An 11191-nucleotide genomic window follows, 5' to 3' on the forward strand; every position below is an offset into this window, starting at 1 on the left:
ATTGGATTAGTCTCGATCAAGCTAATTCTGGAGTGAGTCGTCTTAGGATCTAGGAGTGACCATCGTAGATTCTAAGTCTGATCTAAGAGTGATTCATCTTCTAACCTTACTCTTGGTTGGAATCATTCGGTAAGTTAGTCGTTTTTGTGAATGTTTGCAAGGATCCTAGAAGGACCTCTAGCTTTGTAAACACGAGCAACCTTCGCGCTTATCATTTGGTATCAGAGCATTGGTCGACATCCTTTGGCCGGCTCTAGAGGTGAAATATCTTTACTTTATGTAATTTTATTTTTCTGTTATTTTCCTTTTTCGAAAGTAGTTTCTTACAAAGTGTAACAAGACATAACTTATCTTGAAATTCTTGTATTTTGCTCTCGGATCATTAGCAAACAAAAAATTAGAAGCAAAAGAAAAAAAAAACAGAAGCAAAAGAAAGAAAAAACAGTAGCAAAAAGAAACAAAAACAGTAGCAAAAAGAAAGAAAACCGTAGAAAAAAAAAGCATTCCAAGATCCGAGGCACACGAAAAGTTCTTTTCATTATGTTGTGTTTTGTTTAAATTATCAAGTTTTTTATCCTAAGATTGAGTTGCTGTAGTCTTAGTTTGTGAGAGTTGATCATTGAATTAGTTATATCAAGCTTTAAGCAAGATTGCACCAAAATTTAAGCCAACCCTTACATCTTTGACCTAGTACCAAAAGCCTACCCTCGAGTGATAAACACGAGTGTCCTTGAGTGAAATCCTAGTGAGAGGAGTGGAAAGGTCCTTATTTTGTTATTTTATTTTTCTAACAAAATGTCACAGGGAGTACCGCAAGATCCTACTATGGCCATTCTTCAATCAATTCAAGGTATGGTGGAAATGATGAGGGAAGATAGGCAGGAAAGAAGGGTGCAACAACGAAGAGAAGAACGAGTCTTACAGGAAGATGAAGGTATGTTTGACTTCGATGTATAAAAAGAACAAGTTGGGAGTAGAGGAAGGAATAACTTTGCCAACATTATGCAACCGAGGAGATGGGAAAGAGTAAATGAAAAGAGAGATGGTGGAGCTAAACTCAAAATTCCACCATTTAGTGGAACGGCGGACCCCGATGCTTACTTGCGATGGGAAAGGAAGATAGAACGTGTATTTCATTGCTCTACATATAGTGAAAATAAGAAGATGAGACTTGTCATTGCCGAATTCATTAATCATGCTAATGAATGGTATCAACATCTCAAATCCGAGAAAAGAAGGAAAGATGAGGATCAAATAGAAACTTGGGAAAAACTCAAAGAAGCCATGAGAATGAGGTATGCTCCCAAACATTATAAAAATGATTTGAAAACTAAACTGCAAGCTTTGAGGCAGGGAACAAAAAGTGTTGATGAGTATTATCAAGAGATGGTGATTTTAATGGAAAAAGCACACATTCGAGAAGAAGAGGAAGAAACCATGTCTAGATTCCTTGGAGGTTTGAATCTGGAAATTGTTCATCATATTGATAGAAATCAACCACCTTACTTGGAAGATATGTATCACCATGCTATCAAAATTGAAGATCAATTGAGGAAAGAAGAGGAGCATTCCAAATGGAATGAATTCATGCAACCAAAAAGGAAGTTTGGTGCTGTCAAAAGAGTGAAGGCCGAGAGCTCCAATGCCAAAAACAATGAAGTTCCAAAGGAGGTAAGGGAGAAGACTAATTCTCTTACATGTTGGAAGTGCAAAGGGTTTGGACACATGAGCAAAGAATGTGTCAATAAAGAAGTCATGGTGATAAGAAATGGTGTTGTTGATTCAAATGATGCTTGTGAGAAATATGATGCAAAATTTGAGGAAGATTCTAAAGCACATGTTGATGAATTTATTGAACAAGATCGCAAAGATTCTGATTTTGATAAAAGTGAGTTCAAAGAAAAGAGAGAAAGAGAAGAGTTAAGAGAAAGGAATTCAAAGGAGAAAGAAGAGGAAAATAGCAAGATCCAATCCATTTGTCAATATAAGTCAAATCTTATAGCATTGTTGCATAAGGACCCTTACTATCAAGCTCACATATTTTATCCTAGTCTTTCTACTTTTCTAAGATTTTTGCAGGAAGTTCCAACTTTTCAATTCAAGCATGATCGAGTACAAGAAACAAAGAAAGCTATAAAGGAGCCAAGAAGAGTTATCCTATCATCTTCTCATGATCTTGAGATTGTCTTACAAGGTAAGTATAAAATATATCTTGATTTTAAAGATACTAACTTGCTTCCTTATTGTATAGGTAACCATGGACATAAGAAACCTAAGGTGAAAGGCATTGTGGAAAACTACTTATCCAAAAATTTGTATAAAGAATTCCATGGTCGAGAAAGCAGAATGTTATGTTGGAGAATGCAAATGCAAAGTACCAAGTGGAGGAAAAATAAATTCGAGCACAATTTCAACAAACCAAGTGATTGGGTTTGGAAGCACTTTTGGAAGGAACGAAGAATTTGTCCAAGTCCAAACATAAGAAGACTAAGAAGGATGATATTACATGAAGACTTCAAGATTGCACTTCAAGGAAGTCAAAAAGTGGTGTTAACTCAAAGAAGGCAAACAAGAAAGGACCATAGAAATTTTCAAGAAGAAAGAAGTGACATGTCCAACGAAGAAAATCATAAATCTTCAAGCTCCAATATACAACTCACAAGGTAAGGAACAAGTTGTTAAGGCTTATCATTGGACTAACTTGATTCGTTTTGATGAAGGAAATGAAAACCTTGATTTGAGGACAAATCCTTTTAAAGAAAGGGGGGATGATACGAATCCATTTGTGACCAATTACATATATCAAAGGAGCAATTATTACAAGAAAGGCAAGGAAGATTCAAGAGGCTTTCACACTGCACCTTCAAAAGCTTGTTAATGCACAAGAACCAACAAAGAGTTTTGAGCCCGAATTTATTCATAATGTTACTTCAACGAGTCAAGAAGAGAATGGAGCAAAGATGGCACGGGAAAAGTTGTCTATTTTGAGAGATGGCACGGAGGACAAAAAAAGTGTGCAGATTCGTGAACAGGTGCCTTTGCAGATTGCACCTCTTTGGAGTTTGTGAAGTCAAAAGTTGTCAAACCATATCCAAATGTGAAGCGCCTCATACAGCACATAGATAAGACCATTTGAAGCATGACTACGTTTTCTGATCCGCATTTAAGTGTCTAGAATGATGTGCAATCAAGTTTTAATTTGCATGTCTTATTTTCTACAATTTGCATTAAGTAGTATTTTGAAAAACTTTTGGTGTTCTTATGTTGAACGACCATTTGGCCTATTTAAAGGCTTGTAATGCTCTTGTTATGGAGAACTTAAGATTAAAACATATTGAAATTCAAGAACTTTTGTTCCTTAATACTTTTGGTGTTGCTTCTTTCAAATCTTGCTTTAGGTTTGATGTTAAACCGATTCATTGGATTAGTCTCGATCAAGCTAATTCTGGAGTGAGTCGTCTTAGGATCTAGGAGTGACCATCGTAGATTCTAAGTCCGATCTAAGAGTGATTCATCTTCTAACCTTACTCTTGGTTGGAATCATTCGGTAAGTTAGTCGTTTTTGTGAATGTTTGCAAGGATCCTAGAAGGACCTCTAGCTTTGTAAACACGAGCAACCTTCGCGCTTATCACCGCCTATGGGGTTCATCTTCTCTGAACGAATCGAGTCCGATGGGGGGCTTTCTCCAACTGGTACTTGGTGGTGGCATAGAAGATTAAGCCGTGGGAGGAGCATTTCGCTGGAATACATCACTCTCGTTGAAGGATAAAGAGTTGTCGTTGAATCCGAATTTGTCCCATCCGAATGAATTAAAGGAGCAAAGGAAGATTCTGGAAAGAAATCAAAATTTGGAGTGAAAGGATGCAAAATCCATACAAAATTATAAAAAGAATTAAAGAAGGTGAATACAGAACTTGGGGCGTGTTCATGAAAGGGAGATTTGGAATGAGGGGGAGAAGAAGGTGCTGTGGACGGCGAAGGACGCCGAAGGTTGGTGGCAGCGGCGATGATAGTCGACGAAGGACGAACACTGCGGTCAGCGTCGAGCTTCATTAAAGAAAAAGGGGAAGAAGAAGGTGTTGCGGACTGTGGAGTAAAATCCATTACGCCCCATAATTTTTTTTTTCATTTTTTAAAATAAGCATAAGTGTCTTCTCATTTTAAATAATATAACCAAACACCACCTAATACCTCAAATGTCCATGTCAATATTCAGATAGTGATACTAAAATCTGACTTTAATGATTTTTTAGAATTATTGTTGATTTTTGAAACTGAAAAAATAGAAACCTCACTTCAAATTTGAGGACAAAAATGTATTTTACAAAATAAAAAAAAGTCCATTCAAATTAGGTAAGTTAAATTTGGTTTCAAGATCAATTTTATGGGAGCACATTTATTTTTACGTTATTCATGAGTTTAATGAGTTGTCGTCCAATCTCTGTCGAATGGTTTCTTCATGTTCAAAAAAAAAATTTCATCAATGCCAGTTTCATATTGTTTCACAAGAAGCAGCTAATCTGGTTCAAAGAGACTATTGGAGATTTGAGACAACGTCTATTGAATTTTAATTTTTTCAAACAAGCAAAGAGAGATTTTGGTATTTGTAGACTTATTAAATGTTACCATAAACAAGCTTGAATGTATTTTGATCTCTAAATAGAAAATGAGCGAAAGAATCAATCGTGGTCTCTGTTGAAAAAAAAAAAGAAAAAAAAAGGTTGGTTAGTGTTTGAACTCGAAATTGCTGAGCTCAGATGGAATGTAGATCGGAACGAGGACGAACTACGGCCAACTGCCCAACACCTCCTCAGGACCCTCTTCAGACCTACAAAACAAAGTTAGCACTCCGACGAACAAGTCAGTTCTAGTCCGAGCTAACTTGTTGAGTCTATCTTGTATTGCGTACCTTACATTTAAGGTTAAGGTTTCTATTTATAGAAACTGGGCCCGACAGGAGTTCTGACACACCCTAAAATCGCGGTGCGTTGTCGGGTACGGAAGGGACATTGTTACGGACTTTGTCTCAGGTCGGCTCGGCACTTTAGGTCCTACCCTATCTGCCGACCTGAGTAGATTGGAGCCAATTTCTATATTTCGTCCGCGTGTTCATCCAAGTCACCTTTTCGATCACGACACGTGACAGGCCAGGATTCGCATCCAACAGTTAGTTTTTTTAAACAAGTTTGATCTTCGTACTACTATCATTAATTCTGATGTTTTTGATACTATGGCCATGAAAAGTTGTTGGAAACCTTTTGAGTTGGAAGAAGAAGATACGTTTGAATATTGGATTAAAAAAGAAAGAGATGTGGTTGAAGTCGATTGGAACTCTTTATTTGCATGATAATTAGGACATTGCCATCGCTTTTTGAAGAAACATTTTGAGGTAGATAAGGCTCTTTTAAAGATGGAGGATGAGAGGATTCTTAAAGGGCGAGGTGTAAATCGAAGATGGAAGAAAATTGGTCTCTTTCATGTTAAATTTAAGAAATGGTTAGTTTGGAAGCATAGTAGACCAGATTTTATTGAGGTGGTTAATACAATACAGCTTGTTGGTTCGAATGTTCAAGTGCAAATCGATTCATGAGATTGGGAGTTCCCAATGGGTTTCAAAGAATCCAAAAAGTTGCAGAAGTTAAAAGGCCCTTTCCTTTAGGATCAAGGGTTGGCACTCTTAATGAAGTGGAGCAAGGATTGATGTTGGGAACTGTGAAGAAGTTGAAGGAGGTCTCTCTGATAAGATAGTAGAAGCTTGCTCTTTTAAGCGAATTCCCATTGAAGGAAGTGAAAAGAGTCACTTGCTGCTCATGGGGATCGGCATCCAAATAAAGATTCTCCTCTCCCAAAAAGTATTAAAGAGATTAAAAACTCTTTTAGTGAAGCATATCTTCTTTTCTATCCAAAGATAAAAGGACTTTTCTTTAGATGGTGATACATCTCAAAAAGATGATGATGGAACTTTAAATGTTATTGTTAGTATCCAATCTGAACATAGCTTAACTAGTTAAGGCATTTATTTGTTCCACATATTGTACTAGAAAGAATGTTAGTGTTAGTAGCTTGGATTCCTTTAACGACTTGGACCCTTCAAACATCATTAATGAGAACTTTTCAGAATATACTTTTAATGAAGAATTGCACAATATTTTCTAAAGCAGCTATCCCTTCACTTTTTGAAGAAGTCAGACATCACTCTAGATTGTGTTTTGAAGTTGAAAGATCTGGGCGGCTTAGTCATCAATGGTGTTTAAGAAACCTTTGAGAGTTGGATCTAAGGACCCTACTAACAAACAAGATCCATAGAACTCAATTCCAAAAACCCCGGAAACGATTATGGAATCAACACAAGGAAAGTAAAAACTAGATTACCTTGTTGATCAAATATCTCAAGGCAAAGAAAACTCGTTTCTTGTTTGAGATTCGAATCACTCCATAAACAAGATAGATCAAGTCTCACTTGAATGATCCTAAAAATGCAAGCTATCATTAGATTGCAAAATACATTAGCTCTTGGCTAACAGAAAAACTAAAAAACTCATTTCATTACATCTTCAAATCTATATTCTATGTTTACAAAGGCCACAAACATGACTTTTCATAATCATTTAACCGACCATATGAAGAGTCTCAAGCAAATGGAAAGACTCATAACTTACAATAATTTAATAGACAAGTAAATAAATAGCCTAGAATATGAAAAACTTGAGGAAATGAAAAGATTAGAAATAAAAGCAACCAAATTATTAAATCCCGTCCATAATAAATGATGGATTAATTTTGACCCAATTTTGACCGATTTTGACTTGATCGTGTAATAGTAAACTCTTACTAGCTCGTATTGGTTTTATTCATTTGGATTATGTTGTAGATTCATATCAAATGGGTTTTCCTATTTTTAAGGATTGATTGGTCTTGGTTTGAAGGAGTTTTCATTGGAAGTGGCTCGGCTTTTCACTCCTTTTGTGGCTGATCTCGGTTTCTGTACAGTTCCTTTTATGTTTTTCTGAATTTACTCAACTATATTAGTTTTCCGTGATTACTAACTCATGTATTTATATGAAGAGTACTGGACGTAGATTAATATTGGTTACAAATGCATTAACAGGTGAGAATTAAAGGTAATGTTGGTGGTGTATTCTTAAAAATAAAATTGGCACAATCAAGAGACCAAAAGGTGGTTTGATTTGTAAGTGGAACAACAATATGGTCATCTGATGTATTTTCTAATTTATGTTCTGAAGGAGATCTATGACAGTACAATTTATTCTTGACGTTCAGGGAGTGGTTTCAGTAGAGAAATAGAGCGATAATATTTCTTTCTTCAGAAAGAATTAATGAATTTGATGCAAGGAAATTTGTCAATTACTAGCTTTTACACAAAACTGAAACAATGAAGCAAGAATTGATTTAACATCGACAAAGTTGTAGTAGTAGTAAAGTAAAAGGTCCTTCCATATACAAGTAAATCTCTAATTAAATAGTGAGTGCTTGCCAGTCATCTATCTTCTTATAAATTTACACCAAAAAGTTTACATCTCTCTATATTTTTAAAAAATTGAAAAAATATTTCATTTTCTATATTTCTTTCATTTATTTATAAAAAAATCTAACGGTCGTCCGTCAGAAAAATAGGTGCCAAACACGTAAATATTATTCTTCAACCATTTTGAACGTATTCATCTTAAAAGTGATTGTATAAACATATTATTCGATATAAATTGTTTCTTTTAAGAGTAAAATGCTTTCTTAGTACAAGAGTAAAATATTGTTACTGTTATGGGTGAGAAAATCTCTATTTTCTACTATTCAAATTCCCTTAAGCAATTCAATCTTAATGGTATTAGATTTTCTCTAAATTCAGGAGAATATATTCTATATTTGAAAGGAGATGATATTCTGGCCTTAGGAATTTCCCATACATTCAGCAGAATATATCCTATAAGTATCCTGATGGTTTTAAGATTTTCCCTCTATAAATTAATAAAGGTACGCTATAAGTACTTACTATTTGCTACGCTGAAATACCCTACTCTCTATACTCGACTACTCCGATTCTGACTTCAGCATCGGAGCCTGTGTGGCAAGAGCCACACCGGCCTTTAGTGCTCTTCTGTTTTGCAGGTCTTGTCAATCTCTTTTAATCTAGAATGTTGGTGCGAATTTGGCGGAATCCAAGAGGCCAAATTTTTGCATCAACAATTACATTCGCTATGATTTTAAACAAAATTTATAACCTACGCACTAATGATGAAGTTTCATTAGTGATCATAAATGACTCCAAGCTCCATGACTCAACCTACATCAACAAAGAGGAGGAGCTAGAAGAAAGACCTTCAAAACGAAGAATACTTCATTTTACATACCAACAAATTTTGTCAATCTTAAAGGCCAATGAACAACCAACGAAGGCCAAGAGGAAGAGAGGAGTTGAGGAAAGGCCAAGCGAGTGGCCACATCTCAAAGACATGCCAAGGACATGCCTAATGCACAAGGACATACCAAGCGCACCGCGAGTAGCATCGCACTCCCACGCACAACAGTGCCTGCGCGCACACACAAGGCACACGCCTTTACCGCACACCTTCCAACGCAAGGCGCTAACCTCACAGCATCCCTAGCGCGCCCCCTGCTTTGTCGCGTTTGCGCGCCCCCTGCCTCGCTAACCTCGCAACACCCCCCAACGCTCACGCCTGCCGCTAGTGGCCGCGCTCCCACCCATTCGAGGAAGATAAGACCCTTTGTTCAGATTTTGCGTATTTTAGGGGTATTTAAAAAGATATTTTTTGTTTTCCTATATTTTAGGTATTTAAAAAAATACAAGTGTGGGACCGACATGTGTCTTTTGTTTATAACTAGATCTGAAAAGTATATATCTACAACTACAACAAACTTACTATATTTATATAGCTTAAATTCTAAATAGAATCTATAGATATGGTAAAAGTTAGAGGGGGAACATCTCAACAATGATTAAAAGCTACTGGTATAACATGACGTTCAAAGTGCAAAATCAACTTAGAAAGTGAAAAAGATGTATAGATGCAGTAGTTTTTATATTTCTTGTTTGTTAATTTTTACAGTAATATTTACAAATTAGATTCACTGAGCTAACTGTACTCGTATAGTTTAGGAAAAGGAAAGAGTCTCAAGATAGTTGAGGAAGAACGTGTTAGTGAAATAATTATTGGTATTAGTTGGCACCCCTGGGTTTCTAACCTACTTGGCTTCTACCAGTATTTTTCCTTGAGTTTCATCAATACCCTTGGGTTTGTAACCTATTTTGGCTTTTGCCAAATGGGTCTATACCCTGGATTTTCTTGATTGGTTTGACTTGCCTGGTTTCTGTTTCAACCTTGCTGAGCCTGTACGCATGCCTTTTTCAGCACCTTTGGGATTCTCTTCCTCGATTTCACTGACTGGCTTCTTGCTTATCGGCTTGCTTCTAGGTAGCTTTGCTCCTCTTTACAATATGAAGAAAGAAATCCGGGTCGAAGTTTAGACCGCTCACAGTAGTTCGACCTATAGAAAAGATCACGAAAGAGGCGATCATAATGGTACTCGAATCCATTTACGATCCCGAGTTTCAAGACACATCGCACTTCCACTCGGGTCGAGGCCGCCACTCGGCCCTAAGATGGATCAAAGAAGAGTGGGGAACCTGATGTACTCAACCCTACCACAAGTGGCTTAGGCAACCCTTGTAAGAACAAGCACCTCCTAAACACACACTGCAACACCTAGTACACACACAAAGAATCACCCAAGGGGAAGAAGAAGGGACTTACCTTGACGGTCAAGGCTTTGGATGAAGAGAACTTGTTCTAGATCCAAAGTGAAACACTCCACAAGTTTGATGACCAACCTAAACTTGCATGTTTCAAGGGTTTTGTGCAACTAGATCAAGAAGCACCAATGCTCACGGTTTTGGGAGCAAAGAAAAAAGCTCAATGGCTATTTTCATTCATCAATAATCCACCCCTCAAATGTACAAGAAGAAGCCTATTTATAGGCATCTTGAATTTCCCTAAAATAAAAGGAAAAAGACTTTAACTAAACGTAGACTAAAATAGCTACCAATGGATTTAACTAAATTACATAATCCTAAAGTTGGATCTAAGAGCTATTACATAAATTTTACATTAAATCCAAAAGAAGGTTACAATTTTAATTACACGAAAACACTAATTTAATGATGAAACCCCAAAAAATCCCTAAAAGTTAGAGATCTCATGTTTTGTGTTTTTATGTTCCCTTGAAGTTTCTTTCTCCACTTGTTCTCCTTCCTCATGAAGCTTGATAATCCACATGTTGAAGTGGAGATCCCCTTCTTCATCGGTTGAGCCTCATGGCGTGATGTTCGTTGCTTGAAGCATATCATCCCCTCCTTGTTGAAAAGGATTCGTCCTCGAATCCTACTTGTCACCTACAATGAAAAGAATTAAATTAATAGCTTCATAGAAAAGATCATGACATTCTCACCTTGTAAAGCAACTTTGAAGTCTTGTGAGGATATTAGTGTAGCTTTCAACATTCCTTTGAAATCTCTTTTGAAAATCTTTTCTCTCCAAAAGTATTTCCATATCCACCCTCGTGTCATGTTCACTTTACATTTTGATTTCCTTGGTCTCCTCGTGGAATTTGGCTTTCGAATCCTCCACAACACATTAGATTGGTGGTCTTTTTCTTGACTATCCATGCACATGTAGCGTTGGACAGATCTTGAAGTGATTTTTAAGTCATGTCTCATAATTAGATCTTTAATTGTCTGCAAAAACTCAAAGGAAAATCTAGGCAAACAAGGTTTAAGTTTGCCCATTAGATAACATTCCTTAATGTGAAAAAGTTCATGTATATTACGCTTTGTAAGTACAAGGGAATTAAGTTCACAAACCTTTTCACATGAGCTCAAAATTTGATCACTAGGACTAATGATCATATGCAAGTCAAGTTCATTGTTATTATCATTCTCATTCACTTCTAACTCACAAACACCAACAAAAGATTTTTTTATGCATTTTGAGTTCAACAAGACATGCATCTCCAAGTTTATCAATTTCCTTCGTTAAGCAGTAAGCACGTTCTTTCAAATCACAAACATCAAAACATGGTTCTTTATGCATGAGTGGTGCAAGAGTAGTGATCTCACATGGATGCAATGCCTTTCTAGCTAAAGAATTAGGAATTGCA

Source organism: Momordica charantia (assembly GCF_013281855.1).
Source record: "Momordica charantia cultivar OHB3-1 chromosome 2 unlocalized genomic scaffold, Mcharantia_2.0 BLBB01000002.1, whole genome shotgun sequence".
Taxonomy (NCBI): Eukaryota; Viridiplantae; Streptophyta; class Magnoliopsida; order Cucurbitales; family Cucurbitaceae; genus Momordica; species Momordica charantia.